General features: G+C 42.9%; 1 protein-coding gene across 16 annotated transcripts in view; it reads right to left on the reverse strand.

Moving 5' to 3' along the window:
• The window catches only part of LOC126470108 (ensconsin-like), a 406,217-nt gene that overhangs the window by 238,966 nt on the left and 147,471 nt on the right, over positions 1-19,780 (reverse strand). The gene's annotated exons all lie outside the window — the stretch shown is intronic.

Here is a 19,780-nt window from a genome sequence, read left to right on the forward strand (position 1 = left end):
ACGCAGGAGAACATACCGTCATTTGACCATCGGACAGATCCCCGTATGGACGACAGAGAAATAAGCATACGTAGCGCAGAGAAGCAACGTAAAGGTCTCAAAACAAATAAATCACCAGGTCCGGACGGAATCCTAGTTCGATTTACCGATGAGTACTACGGCACTGGCCCCTTACCTAGCTTGCATTTATCGTGGTTCTCTTGCGCAGCACAAAGTCCCAAGCGATTGGAAAAAAGCGCAGGTGACTTCAGTATATAAGGAAGGTAAAAGAACGGACCCGCAAAATTACAGACCAATATACCTAACTTCTGTTTGCTACAGAATCCTTGCACACATTCTCAGTACGAATATAATAAACTTCCTTGAGGCTAAGCAGCTTATGTCCACGAATCTGCATGGTTTTAGAAAGCATCGCTCGCGCGAAACTCAGCTTGCCCTTGTCTCACATGATATAGTGAGACCAACGGATGAAAAGCAACAGGTAGATTCCATATTCGTAGATTTCCGGAAAGCATCTGATACGGCGTCCCACTGCAGGCTGTTAACGAAGGCACGAGCATATGGAAAAAGTTCACAGTTATGCGGGTGGCTCGAAGACTTCTTACATAATAGAACCCGGTATGTTGTCCTGGATGACAAGTGTTCATCAGAGGCAAGGGTACCGCCAGGAGTGCCACAGGAAAGTGTGACAGGGCTACTGTTTTCTCTATACAGGGTGTTCCAAAAAGGTACGGCCAAACGTTAAGGCAACATTCCTCACACACAAAGAAAGAAAATATGTTATGTGGACATGTGTCCGGAAACGCTTACTTTCCATGTTAGAGCTCATTTTATTACTTCTCTTCAAATCACATTAATCATGGAATGGAAACACACAGCAACAGAACGTACCAGCGTGACTTCAAACACTTTGTTAAAGGACATGTTCAAAATGTCCTCGGTTATCGAGGATACATGCATCCACCCTCCGTCGCATGGAATCCCTGATGCGCTGATGCAGCCCTGGAGAATGGCGTATTGTATCACAGCCGTCCACAATACGACCACGAAGAGTCTCTACATTTGGTACCTGGGTTGCGTAGACAAGAGATTTCAAATGCCCCCATAAATGAAAGGCAAGAGGGTTGAGGTCAGGAGAGCGTGGAGGCCATGGAATTGGTCCACCTCTACCAATCCATCGGTCACCGAATCTGTTGTTGAGAGCCCGCATCTCGTGGTCGTGCGGTAGCGTTCTCGCTTCCCACGCCCGGGTTCCCGGGTTCGATTCCCGGCGGGGTCAGGGATTTTCTCTGCCTCGTGATGGCTGGGTGTTGTGTGCTGTCCTTAGGTTAGTTAGGTTTAAGTAGTTCTAAGCTCTAGGGGACTGATGACCATAGATGTTAAGTCCCATAGGGCTCAGAGCCATTTTGTTGTTGAGAAGCGTATGAACACTTCGACTGAAATGTGCAGGAGCTCCATCGTGCATGAACCACATGTTGTGTCGTACTTGTAAAGGCACATGTTCTAGCAGCACAGGTAGAGTATCCCGTATGAAATCATGGCGGTGAATCGAGGAAGTACAGTACATACTGAAAAAACTAAAATGAGCTCTAACATGGAAATTAAGCGTTTCCGGACACATGTCCACATAACATCTTTTCTTTATTTGTGTGTGAGGAATGTTTCCTGAAAGTTTGGCCGTACCTTTTCGTAACACCCTGTATACATAAATGATTTGGCGGACAGGGTGGGCAGCTACCTGTGGTTGTTTGCTGCTGATGACGTGGTGTACAGTAGTTGTCGAAGTTGAGTGACTGTAGGAAGATACTAGATGACTTGCCAGTTGCTGTGATGAGTAGCAGCTAGCCCTAAATGTGGAAAAATATAAGTTATCCGGACGAGTAGGAAGATCAAACCTACAATGTTCGGATACAGTATTCTAGTGTCCTGCTTGACACAGTCGTTTAAATATCCGGATGTAACGTTAAAAAGCGACATGAGGTGGAACGAGCACGTGAAAACTATGTCGACTTCGGTTTATTGGGAGAATTTTCGGGAAGAGTGATTCACCTGTAAAGAAGACAGCATATAAGACGCTGGTGCGACCTATTCTCGAGTACTACTCATGTGTTGGGGATCCGTAACAGATCGGACTGAAGGAAGACATCAAGGCAGTTCAGAGGAGAGCTGTTGGGTTTGTTAGCGGTAGGTTCGAATAACATGTAAGTGTTACGGAGATGCTTCGGGAACTCAAATGGGAATCCCTGGAGGGAAGGCGGCATTCTTTTCGGGAAATACTATTGCGAAAATTTAGGGAACCAGCATTTGAATCTGGCTGCTGAACTGTTCTGCTCCCACCAACATACATCGCGCTTAAGGGCCACGAAGATAAGATATGAGAAATTACGGCCCATATGGAGGTGTACAGACAGTCGTTTTGGAACAAGAGGGGCAGTGACTAGTAGTGGTACAGGGTACCCTCCGCCACGAACCTTACGGTGGCTTGCGGAGTATCTCTGTGTATATAGATGTAGATATGAGCCATATACGAGTGTGCGGTAGCGCGATGATATGCAGAAAGCAGCTTGCGGTCCCGCGGCGGGCCATATTCTTCGTTATCCGCGCACTCACTGTTACACAGCGCAAAAACTGAACATGCCTGACACAGAGCGTGGTGTCGATTCACACGTCTGTTGCCTTTGTGTGCACTGAAAAGGAGCGGTGCGCACTTTCCATGGAAGGTTGAACGCGACCGAGTAAGAAAAGTAACTGTCTAGAAGAGAATACTTTCACAGCGGATGGCACCACACCGAAAAGCTAGTACAAAAGGAGAAAAGTAATCATTCTATGCATAGCTGCAAAGCTAAGACGTCATAATTTTCGTTCTTAAGGCATTAGATTTTTTTTCTTCTTTGTACAGTCAATGTAACACATAGGACTCCTTATAATTCTCCTCCTGCCACGATTTCTTTCATGGGCTTACTGGTAATTTTCTGTAAACGGTTCGTAAAAGCTGTGTCCTCGAACATAAAGTACTTCAGCAAAGCAACATTTTCCTTGAAATAGTTTACGTTTTGGTACTTAATTAGTATTTTAGACTAATGAGTTTGCATCGATAAAGAAGGAAGACTGGTAGGACAATTAGAGCAAAAATATAGAGTAAGTGTCCCGAAGTGTGTGTTTGCGTGTGTGTGTGTGTGTGTGTGTGTGTGTGTGAGAGAGAGAGAGAGAGAGAGAGAGAGAGAGAGAGAGAGAGTGAGAGATAGAGAGATAGAACTCTGTATCCGTTTCACAGCCATGCAGTATTCTTCCAAAAACACTTGATTGAAAATCAATCAACTGCAATTAAGACTGAAATTCATACATCTCGCTTCCACTGGGATCAAACTTGTTGAGAGTGATAAGGAACTAATTAAATAATGTTGTTATTGTTCTATTTCAGAAGACAGCGAAAACATAAAGCAAACTACAGACGAATCATATTATTAATATTTGCTACCATTCCTCCTTAGCTGCTACTTCAAAAATGCTCAAATGTGTTTGAGTTCCTAAGAGGCCAAATTGCTGAAGTCATCGGTCCCTAGGCTTACGCATTACTTAAAGTAACATATGCTAAGAATAACATAAACACCCACGGCCGCTGGAGGACTCGAACTTCCGGGGGGAGGGGCCGCGCAATCCGTGACATGGCGCCTAAGACGGCGCGGCCACTCCACGCGGCTTCCTACTTCAATGATGACATATATCATGTAGATAAGAACAAATCCGTCTTCTGAAACTGAAACAAAATAAAACTGCCGTTGTAAAAAGTAGAATTTTTCTTATCTGCTTGATAAACAAAAAAATGTAAATGTAAAACTTCCTGGCAGATTAAAACTGTGTGCCCCACCGAGACTCGAACTCGGGACCTTTGCCTTTCGCGGGCAAGTGCTCTACCATCTGAGCTACCGAAGCACGACTCACGCCCGGTCCTCACAGCTTTACTTCTGCCAGTATCTCGTCTCCTACCTCAGATGGTAGAGCACTTGCCCGCGAAAGGCAAAGGTCCCGAGTTCGAGTCTCGGTCGGGCACACAGTTTTAATCTGCCAGGAAGTTTCATATCAGCGCACACTCCGCTGCAGAGTGAAAATCTCATTCTGGAAACATCCCCCAGGCTGTGGCTAAGCCATGTCTCCACAGTATCCTTTCTTTCAGGAGGGCTAGATATGCAAGGTTCGCAGGAGAGCTTCTGTAAAGTTTGGAAGGTAGGAGACGAGATACTGGCAGAAGTAAAGCTGTGAGGACCGGGCGTGAGTCGTGCTTCGGTAGCTCAGATGGTAGAGCACTTGCCCGCGAAAGGCAAAGTTCCCGAGTTCGAGTCTCGGTCGGGCACACAGTTTTAATCTGCCAGGAAGTTTCATATCAGCGCACACTCCGCTGCAGAGTGAAAATCTCATTCTGGAATGTAAATGTAGTATGGCATTTTTGGCTGGGATAACACACAGGGTAGATTCAGCTGTCTGCCGGAACAGGTGTACTTACTTTGTGCACTTTGGGCCCTTCCTTGCAAATATAAGAGAAATGTGTCGTATCTGTAGTGATGGATTGTTGGTGAGAGTAATGGATGCGTATCTAGTGTTTGCGTTGTTGGTTGACGATGCTGAGAGAGGGGGAGAGGGTGAAACTCGGCGCAGGCACATAGCGAGCTTCTCTCGTTAGCAGAAGCGGGCCGCGAAGCTCAACGTCCTCATCCGACGGACGGACCACCATCAACAGTGCCACATGCACTCACTACATGACAAATATTTCAAAGATGTTTGGCATTTAATCTAGGGCATTGGCGCAAATATTGGTAACCAATAACTTCACGCCACCACTTCTTATTCCTCTGACGGCCAAATACCCGCAGTGAAAATCTCATTCGCCACCAGGATTCGAATCGACTTAGGTCCGTGTGTTAGCAACCTCGGCTTCGGAGGTGGGTATAAACATAATCCTAGACGAATCCGTATCCACCAAACACACAGGGGGAAAAACTAATGCGTTTTAACCAAGCAAAGGAACAAACTGGATTTAGAAGAGGATAATTTGCAAGTCGCTAACGAAGCTACAAAACGGAGCAATAAGTGAGAATCTAGTTTTTGAAAAAAAAAAGCTGTTAATTCAGTTTCTACAAAATATGAACTAAAATCACTTCAGTAACTAGAAATTAATTTAAAATATTTCTTTATACCGAAGAATATATACGACAATGATACAGCTTACATTAAGACTTCATCAGGAAAGCGAAAAATTCAGTACCGTAAGAGGAGTTAGGCATTGAGATTGTCTATCAGGAAAACTATTCTCAACCGCCACAGAACTAGCTTTTAGATACTTGAACTGCGAAACCGAAGAATGTATACGTGTTAATGGAACACATCTGAATAACTGCGTTATGTTGGTGATGATGTACTAGACAGATAAATATCAACCACTAATGGAAGAACCTAATAGAGCTACTCCGAAAGAAGGCATGCACATTAGTTATAGCAAAACTAAAACAATGTTAATCAACACAGCGAAAATAAATGCTACAAATTAACAATGAAGTATTGCATCCAGCTAATACACTTATGGTAGTTGAAGACAATAGACAGTTAATTAAACAAACACAAGAATAAAACTGGCCTAGGGACCTTTTGGTAAGCTACAGGCAAAGAGTTCGAAACGAAGCTTCAAATGTATGTGAAATAGGAAGTTTATCATTAGTGTACATCGCCAGCTTTAACTTATGACAGTGAGATATGAAATTATACAGCTAAATCCGTTCTAAAACTGAGAGGCTGTCAACATGAAACTGACAGATGCAAACTGTGAGTCATTAGAAGCAACAATCAAACAAATGGACCGTCGAGCAGAATACTAAGTTTTAATGAATTTCCTCCATAAATACATTACTATGTCAGTTATCGAATGCATTGGAAGTTATTTTTGAAGCTATATTTACTTTAAGGTGCATTAATGGCAAAAATTTTATGCTCGTGACAAACTTCATCACATCCATTCTGTGCTGTGGAGAAGATACACTATGTGCACAAAACGGACTCTCATTTGTGATTTTTCACAACGTAAATTTCCTATTACACAGAAGACGAGTGTTTTTTCATATACGATCCGAAAAAGTGTTTCAAGTGCGGCTATACCGACTTACCAGTAGATACCCTCTGTACATCAGAAATCTCTTCGGATGAACGTCATAATAATTTCTTTAAGGACCACAATTCCGTCCACGTCAACTGTGCTAATGATTTCTGTGTCGTTTGGGCACTAGACCCCGGTAGAAAACCATACCCAAGAACAAATGAAAGTATTTTAAAACTGTGTACTAATTCCTGACTGTAGTCAATTTGTTACTGATATTTTCAACAGTACGGGCCATCCAATAACGACGATTAAAACGGACGACGATGACAGCTACTCCACAGTACACAGACAAGCAATGCAACGTCAATATGGTAAAATAAGTGATTGCAGTGGGATAAAATAATACTGCCAATGGGATGGGGGTTGTTCGCGAGCATGTAAACGGTGTCAAAAAGGCTATTAGATATTTCGTGGTGTGCGACACGAAAATTTAGGTACTGCTAATCAAGATGAGTCTGATACATACGCCCTTCTAATCCTAAACATGCCTACACTAAAAATCTTGTTCCATTTCCACGAAGGTATTTCATTTTCTGCTCATTGCGAATGCTTTTTCAATGGTCAATAAAGAATGTAAAATTTCGTAAGCCTTTTCCAAACCCTGCACTTTGCCCAATGACTAAGTCAACATACGGGAAGTGTCGTACACTTGCCACAAGAGACGTGAAAACAATAAAAAATTAGTATATTAAAACTCTCGAGACAAAATCAAAACGAAACAAGTTTTGTAGCGTAATGCTCACTAATAAGACACAAAAAGTGTCATGTTTTCGTTCAGAGACAGAATAAGAACTTGATTAGTTTTACATAGATAGTTTAAGTAATCTCAGATTCAAGATTATGTGCAAAGGTTTTCGTTCTTTCCGTTTAAAAGAATGTATTCCAAAATGCAGTATGAGGGCAAATAGAGAGGTAAGCGAATGAATGATAGGGTCAAGATTTCTAAACAGCAAAGTAAATGAGCTAGAGTCTCTGGCCGGTGTCAGACGACAAGCATCCATCAAACAGTTTCAAAAAGAGACAATGGATGTTTGCCATCCGAAACTGATCGTCAAGAAATAGTAATCTGCGAGTGAGACCGTATACTACGCACTATATTCTGCCTACTTGCTCGGTGCCAACATGGCAAATATTACTGATGTAACGGTTGGCACAATCTCCCATAATATCTGTGTTACGAACACGTGGGGACCAGCTGCATGGCTGATACCTTCAAAGAAAGAGGAGCCGGTGATGAGGAAGATGCTAGAGCGGCCGGCGACGGCGTTGGCGTTGTCGGCGCTCATGGCGGCGCGGCCTGCCAGACTGACTGACTGAGCGCCGCGCGCCGCCCACACACTGTGACGTTTGCTAACAGACTCGTTTCACGCCCCACGGATCGGCTCGTCGCCGTTTTTCGACTTCAGTGGTCACCAGACAATCAGAACTACATGGGACACAAAGGCACGTCCTACGACGGATTTCACAATGCTTCAAGGTTCATAGCAGAGTTATAGAGCGCATCGGTATTAGGTCACGACCGTCTCGGCCAGAATCTTATATGCGACGCAGATGGTAAATTTCGTCCGCTGAGTTACGAATATCAGCTATGGCTCACTATAAATAATAGCAGGTCTACAACATCTTTATGACAATGATATAGAAATTATACTAGTAATACACTGAAAATCAATAGCTCATAACATACATACATACAGAATATAAGTACGCTTTATAGGGATAGGGTATGATAAAGTTATTATAGTTCAGTGGCCCGGTATCATCTGATCTCAACATCGTTATTTACCCTTAGATGAGAAATGAATCCCGTCTGCGAATCGGATAATGTTTTTCTGTATGTTTTCGTATATAAACCGTGTGTTGCATTTATGAGGAGGAGATGGGGTGCCCGCCCGGAATCTGCCTTGAGAGCTTTGGGAAACTGTCTACGAACCAATTTTAGCCTGTTACCAAGGGTCATTAATTTGGCACGCTTACTCCATCCAGATATACCCCGCAAACTCGCGCCCTACGTTTCACGCTATTCGTTTAGGCAACATTGTTGTTTTTTTGTTGTGGTCTTCAGTCCAGAGACTGGTTTGATGCAGCTCTCCATGCTACTCTATCCTGTGCAAGGTTCTTCATCTCCCAGTACCTACTGCAACCTACATCCCTCTGAATCTGTTTAGTGTATTCCTCTCTTGGTCTCCCTCTATGATTTTTACCCTCCACGCTGCCCTCCAATACTAAATTGGTGATCCCTTGATGCCTCAGAATATGCCCTACTAACCGATGCCTTCTTCTAGTCAAGTTTCAACGTTGTTAAATTCAGGCTCATACGTGTGAAGACTCGGCAACCGTGTGTGGCATGCTAAAATACATTGGAAAATGTCACAGGTACGCAATGGCGTTCTGGCCCGACAGATACATAATAGGACTTGCAGCGTCGAAAAGTCGCTGCTCAATATATTCTTGTGAACAACTGAAATGGAAACAGCTGGCGTGGTGCAGAGACAGTGCTCCTGTTGCCATGGGGAACGGACAGTTCGGTGTGTGAGGCGAGTGGCATGCCGTCACACATTGTAATGCCAGGTGGCATGACAGCTGAGCGCTGGATGGCCAAGACGTGCGATGTCTATGCATTTGTTCCTGGACACTTCCGGGTGCCTGGCACATATGACATTCCGTATTCGAGACAGTGCAGGCAGCACTGGGCTTTTCCCGTGTCACCGTGTCAAGGGCATACCGTGAGTACCTTAGAATATAACTGCAGCTGCCGCTGCGAATCAACTATCGTGGGAAACAATGTACTGAAGTAATGAAGGAGTTGTCTATCACGTACTGTAATAACGTATTTCAAGCCATAGTGCGGCATATTACTCTCCAATGAAATTCTGTACAGCAACAGCAATTATGTAGCCACCCCATCCACAACAGCCAGCTCCTCGCCATGAGGTACATGAACGCTCAACGTGTTTACCATTGCTCTCCGCTCGACACAGATTAACATGTGTACACCAATGGACGCTCGTGTCATGGGAAAAAAATCACTCTAGACTGGTGACTTGTAGGGTGTAAGAAGAACACAGGCATATTTAAGCTTTAAATAAAAATGCTGTTTACAGAAACATTTAATCATCTCGTATTAGCAACCCCCACTTCTTTTCAATGATTTACTGATATTACACGACATCATTTCCAAACATATTACATAGTTCTTACAAGAAATTTTGACCTTACTTTGAATTTACAAAATTCTTAACAGGGCCTTCAAATCGTAAGAAACGAGGAAATTTGGACAGTTAAATGTTTTTATGTGAGTGATTTTACTAGAAAATAAACAGATTCTACAGAATTCTTTATTGATTATTACCTTCGACTTCTTCTCTATTGGAAAAACGTAAACACTCCTACACTTCCATGATGTAAATATTTCTAACATATTATTACGACTACCGTTTTTAGACGTTTTATGAAAGTAAAAAAAAAAATTGGGTCATGATCTGAGTTAGTTCAGTATGTTTCTCCTTTTTTTGTTATCCGTCATCGAAAATTCGATGTAGTTGCCGATGAAACGCGATTACGGCCATCTGGTATGGAGGCTAGCGGAAGGCCTACACAAGCGACTCATTCGAATCCGCGGCGATCTAGGATGTAGATTTCTTGATCTGCGCTATCAAGTAAAGTATTTTACGGTTTCGCTTAATAGGTCAGGCAGCTCCTGGGGCAGGAGAAAACGTGTGGTGTGTACCTCCGGAAGCGCTCTGTACACCGAACAATCAGTTAAGCGTAATACACTACGGAGCCAGTAGCGGGTACTTGTAGTTTTTATGGACGGAAATACGTATCACTGCTGGCCAGGAAAAGCAAATATAATATTAGTAAGCTGCGGAAGTGTTCAGAATAAGATCCTAGAATTATTGCAACTCATCAAAGACAATAACGCCCACGTAATACTTACAACAGGAAGTTGTAAGAAGCCAGAAATAAATAACAGTGAACTATAAAATTCTGAATGGAATATATGGGAGTACTGGTCAGATAAGCTGAGTATCAAAAGTGGCGGCGTATTTACTACTTCAGAAACGCCGCAATGTCGAACGCGATAAATACAGAAACAGAGTGCGAGATAATCTGCGAGATATTATGCGAGAAAGGGGTGTCCAGAATAGTAATCGGATATTACTATTGTCTAAAAAAATCAAAGTGGCGGAACGCTTCAGAGAAAGACTAGAAAATATCCGCCATGTGTAAACTGAGATACGCACATGTTAGAATATCTCTAAAGCAAAACTTATTTTAAGAGATATCTCTTGAGCAGTTGACCAGGATACCCATTGCGAGATAAACGGTGATCTTCTGACAACAAACGGGTCCAAGTTTTAGATTCAGGAAACAGAGATAGGAATCAGGGGCCAGAAGGCTACTGCCACATTATTCGTCACTGGTGTTGAACGAAAAGTTAAAGAAGAGTAGATAAATATTTCTGTTTAATCAGTTCGAGAAGAAAATAATTATATACTACCTGAGCAGTCAGGATCAAACATCCAGTTCTGGCGAAGATAAGTAACCCACGCCAAGAGATGAACCGTTTGGGTGGAAAATACATCTGAAGCTCGGAACACTTTCAAATTTCCCTCTACACAGCTCACAAACGGCGAAGACAATAAGCTCGGACCTGTGCGCTCGTCGTCGGGTTCCCTTCAAATGTGATGAACTTCGTTCTCTTCAATGACGAGAGTGCGGCGCGTCCGTGGAACACAACAGTCACCTTCCTAGTTGCAAACATACCAGTTTTTCGCAGCCATCGTTGTGGTCGGACGAAAATGAAATGTGATGTCATAATTAGAACAGGAACTGACGACAGCGTCCTCTTCCCAGTTTGTATGCGTACCCTGAAGCGGGAGATATGAAACTGATCCGATCTTAAAGTTATCTTATATCTGCACGGTACTTTTCTGGAGACTAGTTTCCTATCAAAACTCTACTAAGACTTTGATGTGCTACTAAATCTACTAAGTCCACTCTACAACCGCTTGAAGCCTGTAATAGGAATTGTGAAACGTCCTGTATTGTTACTAGGGACAAGCAACCTATTACCCACACACGATTAATGTCGCATCTTTTACGAAATAAGGTCACGAGCGAAATTTTAACAACGCCACCAATAAAGGAATATCAGGTCGCTTAAGTATCAACAGTATTAACGATAATGATGTACAAAGACCGTGTGTCAGCGTTGCTGCTTATACAGAACCCTGCAGTCAATAATACAATCAACTGCTTGGGGTATCGGACAACAAATGGTTCAAATGGCTCTGAGCACTATGGGACATAACATCTGAGGTCATCAGTCCCCTAGAACTTAGAACTACTTGAACCTAACTAACCTAAGGACATCACACACATCCATGCCCGAGGGAGGATTCGAACCTGCGACCGTAGCGGTCGCGCGGTTCCAGACTGAAGCGCCTAGAACCGCTCTGCCACACCGGCCGGCTATCAGACAACAGAACAGATTTCATAACTAAAAAAACCACAACTAGAAAGTTATCATATTATGGATGAAGGGGGAACTATGGTAACAGACGAAAGGAAATTTTCAACTTTCCCAATAAGAGTGTTATCCACCACAGGACGAAAACGTAGGAATGCGTTCCTTACACAGACTTCCTCCAAGATGTGTGGGGGCACATCAAAGTCTTATGAAATAACAGGAAGCATACCAACATAGGGGAAGACATTGAGTAGATAATACTGGAAAGTGCCCTGCACGACTTTTGTACCGCTTTGGAAAGTATCACAGAAAGTTATTCGTCCCAACGTTTTTCTTTGATTTAACCACGTGTGGTTCAGACTGCACCACTATCGTCCACAACGCACTGAGACAACCATGTGAGACTGTGGCAGAGAGTAGGTGACCGAACACATCACTGTTGGCTGCCCACTGCGGTATCATACGACAACCAATTTACTTAGTGCTTTGTAGACAACTACCTGCCAATATGAAGACGCTACTTGCAACAAATGATGTGTACAATTTTTTAGCGACTGGATAAATTACGATCTAATTAAATTAAAATGTTTGTTCCTTAATCTAAGAATCAACTCGATTAGAATTTGAATGTACTCGTATAATGTTATACGGGCGTACTACCCCCAAATCGGCCGGCCGGAGTGGCCGTGCGCTTCTAGGCGCTACAGTCTGGAACGGAGCGACCGCTACGGTCGCAGGTTCGAATCCTGCCTCGGGCATGCATGCGTGTTATGTCCTTGGTTAGTTAGGTTTAATTAGTTCTAAGTTCTAGGCGACTGATGACCTCAGAAGTTAAGTCGCATAGTGCTCAGAGCCATGACCCCCAAATCTTTGAACACGTCGCACTCACCGGTCAACTTTATTGTAACATTGTACTCCTTCCCCATGTGCGTCTTTCAGGAGGGCATTCGGCCATGAGTTGATTTTAATGGATGACAGTGCGCGACCGCATCTAACAGCGCGGTTGGAGGAGCTCTTGTAACGAGATGATGTTCGGCGAATGGACTCGTCTGCCAGTTCCCACAACTTAAATCCCACCGAGGCGTGTGGGATGCGTTGGAGAGTCGTATTGCAGCACGTCCACGTAAGCCAACGACCCTCCAGCAGTTTCAACCGCATTGATGGAGGAATATAGCGTCCTACGTCAAGACCTGCTTACCAACCTCGTGGCCAGCGTGAAGCACGTTACAGAGCATGCACTGTCGTCCTTGGTGATCACACTCGGTAGTAAGAACCATGTCCCGCCTTTTCTAAGCCCGGGCGACTTCAGTGTAATTATTGTCTTTCAATAAAAGTGTCATTCCTGTTCGTCTCATTGCGTATTTCTTTCAGTTGCCTTTAGCGTCTCAGACCTAGAGGCAATTGGTATAATGTACGAGTACCTCCCTACCCTAACACCAGGACCACCAACACTATCATGTCCGACAATGTTGCTGGGTGTATTAGGTGTTCCCACTCGGCGCCATAGAAGGGTACGTAATACACGTCGTTTCTGTTCGTCTCACTGCTTATTGATTAAGTTTTCTACTTACTATATTGCAGCAGTTCTTTCTAATCGGTGATTCATCGAGCTATGTTACTTTGTAGTGACAGATCATGCAAAAGTCAATTTCGTCCTTAAGTTTTGCACACTAGTGTACTTGTAACAACGACTTCCACGAAATTCGCGAACTGGCACCTCAGATCGTTCTCGCCATATTCTTTACCGTTAAGGTTTTTTGTGATTTCATCGAGTTTGCGAGCAATATAATGCCACAGGACATATGTTTTTGAAAATATGCACAGAAAACTGGTTTTCTCGTTTAAACGTCAGCGACGAACGAAATTTTTCTTATACTGAAGACAGCAGCACTCCTGTTTCTGCATAAAATCCTGAATGTGATATTTCCAACAGCAGCACTCCTGTTTCTGCATAAAATCCTGATTTCCAAGAAATCTTTTGATTATCTACAGTCCTATGAAAGTAAAACGATTGACTTTATCGATTATTTGTTCACAAACTTTCTACGCTTTATACAAGAAAACATTTTTACCTACGTTTCATAATTTTTTTATTGTACGCCACAAGTTTCAAGTCCATTTTATCTCGTTATTAGCAACACTAGAAAGTGGTTCAAATGGTTCAAATTGCTCTGAGCACTATGGGACTTAACATCTGAGGTCACCAGTCCCCTAGAACTTAGAACTACTTAAACCTAACTAACCTAAGGACATCACACACATCCATGCCCGAGGCAGGATTCGAGACTGCGACCGTAGCGGTCGCGCGGTTCCAGACTGAAGCGCCTAGAACCGCTCGGCCACCACGGCCGGCACTAAAAAGTGGCCTTGTAAAAAAAAAAATTTTAAAAAAATAAAAATAAAAAGTTGTGAGGTATAGGGAAAATCCTGTGTTTCCTTTTGTTGCAACAACAGTGTTCCACCAAGAAACCACAGTCAACTCAGTTAAAATGGTTCTACTTTTTCCTCAGATGCTGGTCGTCGATCGCTGTGTGCACTGTGTTCTCCATTTTAGAAGATAAAATGACGAAATATAAAGAAATTTGGAACTTTCTGTTGCAGACAACCACACAAACACAAACGTGCGGCCGTGGCCTGTTTGGAAACAGTTTCCCACAGACTGATTTAGCCTACGGGCTAACAGGAAATGTAATCAAACACGCTTCAACTATTTTATCTTAGTCACAATGGCGTGCCTGATAGGAACAGCCGCGCGGAGTGGCCGTGCGGTTTGAGGCGCTATGTCACGGATTGCGCGACCACTCCCGCCGGAGGTTCGAGTCCTTCCTCGAACATGGGTGTGTGTGTGTGTGTTGTTCTTAGCGTAAGTTAGTTAAATAGTATGTAAATCTAGGGACCGACTTTGGTCCCTTAGGAATTCACACACATTTGAACATTTGATAGGCAAAGAAGTGGATCGCTCTTTCTAAACAGGCAAACCAGCTTTGTCAGGAGCTCTTGTTGATCCATTTCAAGTTTTCAACATGTACTCAGTAGTATAATAAAAGTGTTGTGGGAGACTGCTTCATCATTAAAACTTTGTGTCAATTGCTTCAGCACTTCACAGCTTACTGAAGACACAAGCAGTCTTCCGCTCTATTATTTTATGAGAGGAGTATGTCTCAAAAAGTAAATCTACATATATTATCCGCAAGCCACTATACAGAGCATGATGTAGGGTACTACGTACCACCCTTTGACCCATTCAGTTCGAGTGTGGACAACGGAAAAATACCAGACTGTATGCCTCTGTATGCGAATACTTCAGTCTCATAGTCCCTAGGCGAGATATGCAATAAAGGTAAAAACAAAAAAAAAAAAACAAAAAAAAATAAATAAATAAATATTACAGTATTTCTGTTATACAATCGTATATGATCTACCGATATGTTACGACGCTAGCAACATGTTTCTGTGTTTCTTCAATGTCTGTTATGAGGCCTACGACTCCAAATACTAAAGCAGTACTCCAGAGTTGGCAACAATAGCTTCTTTTACAGAAACGCTACACTTGCTCAAACCCTATCAGGAAATCTAAGCCTTTCACTGACTTTCCGTACTACTACTACTACTACTACTACTACTAGATGTTCGTTCTATTTCATATAGCTTAGTGACAGAATCCAAAAGTTTACCACTAATCTTGCGATCGTTGAATCTGGTTCTATCTCTTCGACATTATCTTACATATAGCAACATATCGTACTCCAAGTCCGCAAACAACTACAAAGTGTGTCGCTCACACTATCTGATTATTCGTTGATGAATTCGAACATTAGCCAATATATACATTTTCATATATCACGATATATGTTACTACAGTTTCAGTTAAACGTTCACTGTCTACCACTACATACTGCGTTATGTCGGCAGCAAATTCTTTGATTCAGTTACACATTTCTGAAGACACTATGAATGATCCTCTCTTGATAATCAGTAGACAATGAGGTGCCGCTTCGAATTATTTTCGGACGTCTAAGAAGACAGAAGTTACCCGTTCTAATATTGATTCTCTCTTGATAATCAGTAGACAATGAGGTGCCGCTTCGAATTATTTTCGGACGTCTAAGAAGACAGAAGTTACCCGTTCTAATATTTCACCTTCACCTCTGTAGCCTTGAGTTTCATCACCAGACTGATTTACGAAAGACTGGATTTAAGGATCGGGTCAGTTCATTGACGTAAAGAAGTACAGAACTTACTAGGATTATCCCAAAGACCATTCAACAAGTTCTGACTATGGAAATTGCAGTAGACTTCACGTAAAAAATTTGTTACGAATGCAAAAGTTGCCATTAAGCTCTCTTTTTATCCATTTCCTTACATTCTCTTTGGCAGCGGAAATGTGACAACCTGTGCTTTCGCTAAATTCTAAAATAACGCCGTAAAAAACAAGGTGGCTCTTTGCCGCACATTTTTACCTTAGCAGTAACATATTTGTCTAGAGCATGATTTGCGAAGTGTTTGAGGTCTGACCACAACTTCTCCACGTTCATTAGATTTGAACTAAATGTTCATAATTAATCCTTTATGTAACATGTTAGTCGCTGTTTATTGGCTTTAGCTCGCACTTATACAGCATATCTTTGATGATATCGAGGAAAATATTAGTTCTGTTTGTAGACAGAAAGCCTAAAGTATTGACCTCTCTCGTGAACTGTCGAACTAAATGTTCCGAGGCAGTCATCTGATAACGTGCTCCTTGTTACTTTGCAAGACTTCTTGTCTTTACTGCCGGTGTTATATGCGCAGTTTATCCAGCCAATAGTACGCAGATTAAAATCACTACTACTACAAATGGGTATTTCCGTGCTGTTGATTTTAGGGTATCTTCGAAAGATTGTGATCAATGTGTCTCGATACGGTACCTAGAGAAACAGCAGCATAGGCCCAACCAGGAATTTTGGCAGAGAATTTTCCCTTATTCTTTGTGCACAACCGAGGGAAATTATTTTGAATATCCCGAGGCAACACATAATCGACCAGTTAACCGGAAAGTACAAGATATGTTTACTGCAACTTAGGTCTAGTTTTTGCGGAAACATCTCGTTTCGAATTACTGGATGCAAGGAGCGGGAAAAATATACTCCCATATCTCCTAAATATATACTTTATGTGGCAAGTGGTCAAACTATACATAGTTTCTCGACAGCGTAGAAGAAAAGAGCCAACAAAAAAATGGCTCTGAGCACTATGGGACTTAACATCTGAGATCATCAGTCCCCTAGAACTTAGAACTACTTAAACCTAACTAACCTAAGGACATCACACACATCCATGCCCGAGGCAGGATTCGAGCCTGCGACCGTAGCAGTCGCGCGGTTCCAGACTGAAGCGCCTAGAACCGCTCCGCTAACGTGGCCGAGAGAACCAACATTTTTAAAATGACGGAAGTGGTGATAGTGGTAGTGGTGGTGGTAATAGTAATGTTATTATTGCTAGTATCATTAGTTCATAGCCAGTTCGTCATTCCGAATGGCCTTAGATAGAGGGATGGACAAAAATATGGAAACAACAAAACCACAACACATTAGCATGATTAATACGGTGTAGGAAAACCGCTTGCATTCATTACAACTTCCAGTCAGCTCAGAATGGATAAATACAACTACTGTATGGTTTTCAAGTGAATCTTACGTCATTCCTCCTGTAAAATAGTGTCAAGTTCAAATAACGATGATGGAGGTGGACAGCGATCACGCACCCTTCCTCCCAAAGTAGACCGCAAAGGCTAGATAACACAAGAGATCTAGTGACGGTGGTGGCCAGGTGAGAGGCGAGAATTCATCCTCATGCTCACAAAACTAGCCCTGGATGACGCGAGCAGTATGAACAGGGGCCTGTACTTTGGAACACGGCACCACTATTCGGGAACAAACACTGTACCGTGAGATGGACCTGATCAGGCAAAATGGTCACAATCCTTGGCAGTAACACGACCTTGAAGAGGCCGAACGCCAGCCATGTTTCATTCTTGGCATGACAACTCTGCCAGAAGGTGGAAACAGTGTGAAACAAGACTCATTCGACCAAATGACATTCTTCCATTGCTTCACAGCGCAGTTTATATGGGTTCTGCACCACGGTTGCCTGTTACGGGCGTCTGTAATACTGAGGAGTGGTTTTGGACTTCCAGCTCGCCCTGCAATTCGCTGCTCATGGAGCTCCCTTCGTGTTGTTTTTGTTTGACTTTACTTCTAGTCACAATCCTCTTCAATGACCGTCTGTCACGATCACTCAACACACACTTTTGTCCGCGCCGCGGCTTGGCGGATGACGTTTTCCCGCCTTCGCTGTATGCGATTTAAATATTCGATAGGTGCCTCTCGAAACACCAAACACTTCGGCTACATTGGTCGGAAGCACCCACCATACGACCACAACGATTAGCTCAAGTTCGAATTCACTTAGCGGCGGCATAATACACTCACAACTACATAGAATACTGTTCTGAACACGACTGGCGCCTTCAACGTATTTCGAACATTTCACAGGTGTCGTTCGTGGTCAACTGCAACAGCATAACCTGCAGACTTGGCTAGCATCTGCATTTATGTTCAAACATGCATTTCTCGCGGTGTTTCTATATATTTGTCCAACACCCTGTACGTGCTGATAATCCTTCAATTTATATTATCCCTAACTGTATCTTTGATTTATAATATAATAATTACCATCATTACTGCATTAGATCCTGGTTCAAGAAGATATGTATATGTCAAACTATGCTCTAATTCACGAGGGTCTGGAGACCCTAATATAATCAGATTAAATAAATAAATCCAACAGTGTGTTTCTTATTTTGAGAGCATTTATCAAAATTATTCTACTCTAAGAACTTAACAGACTACATATTTTAATTTCTTTACGCTGCTCATAGTATCATCTTCAAAGGAGGCAAACATTGCTGCGTTGGTTGTTTAATTTTACTGCTTTTATCATCTTTCGGCGAGGTTAAGAATGGAAGGAAAACTAGGGTTCGTCGATGATGAGGTCGTTAAAGACGAAACACAAACTTTTTTCAATGAGACCTTCCTTGCACATGCTTTAAACGATTTATGGAACCAAGGACAATATATATTTGGGGGCTGAGCAGGAATATGAAGCCAGTTCATCCCTAACGTAAGTTCAGTTTGCTAGCCACTGTTTCATCTCGCTCTGGCATCACTCAGGAGAAGCGAGATGGATTGCTACTACAAGAAACACATTAATATTTGTTTCGACATACTTCGCCTTTCTCCTTGGAAGCGCAAAGTGTTTCCTAATATTATGATCACAAACTTATCTCTTCATACTTTACAATACCTAGCAGTAGCATTTACGGCATTAATGCCAAATGAATGGATTTGCTCTTACCTACAGTGTCTTCATAACTTTTAATAGTATCACAATGCAAAATCACACGGGATATCCGTTCGAATCAAACAGAGCTCGAAACTAAAATGGGCGATCAAAAAGTTTCCATTTGAGGACGTTGCTGCTGAGTATTTGCAACGTAGCGCGACTCCATGCGGATATGCAAGCATCGGCGTGGAGGCAATGGATTGGTGTGGCATTTCCCACGAGCGTGCGGTAAATGTGGATTCAAATGGTTCAAATGGCTCTGAGCACTATGGGACTTAACATCTTAGGTCATCAGTCCCCTAGAACTTAGAACTACTTAAACCTAACTAACCTAAGGACATCACACACATCCATGCCCGAGGCAGGATTCGAACCTGTGACCGTAGCAGTCTCGCGGTTCCGGACTGCAGCGCCTAGAACCGCACGACCACCGCGGCCGGCGGTAAATGTGGAAACAAGAACTATGGCGATGTTATTACCAAATGCGCCCAAACAGGTTCAACGTGCTGTAATTCTTTTCTTGGCTGCCGAAGGACAAACACCGGTAGACATCCATCGAAGAATGTGAATGGGGCAGCTTGTCTGTTATAAACCGCCGTTGTGGAACGGTGCACCAAGTTCCGTGCTGGTCGCGGTTCGACACAAGACGCACGTCTCCATATCGCAAATGTCGTAAAGCAGAAGTTACGTCAACTCAAGTGGGAGATAACCGCCCTATAGTCACGTCTTCGGTCCCATAAAAAGGCCTTGAAGGGTCGACGATTCCTGTAGGACGA

The sequence above is a fragment of the Schistocerca serialis genome, chromosome 3, assembly GCF_023864345.2.
Source record: "Schistocerca serialis cubense isolate TAMUIC-IGC-003099 chromosome 3, iqSchSeri2.2, whole genome shotgun sequence".
NCBI lineage: Eukaryota > Metazoa > Arthropoda > Insecta > Orthoptera > Acrididae > Schistocerca > Schistocerca serialis.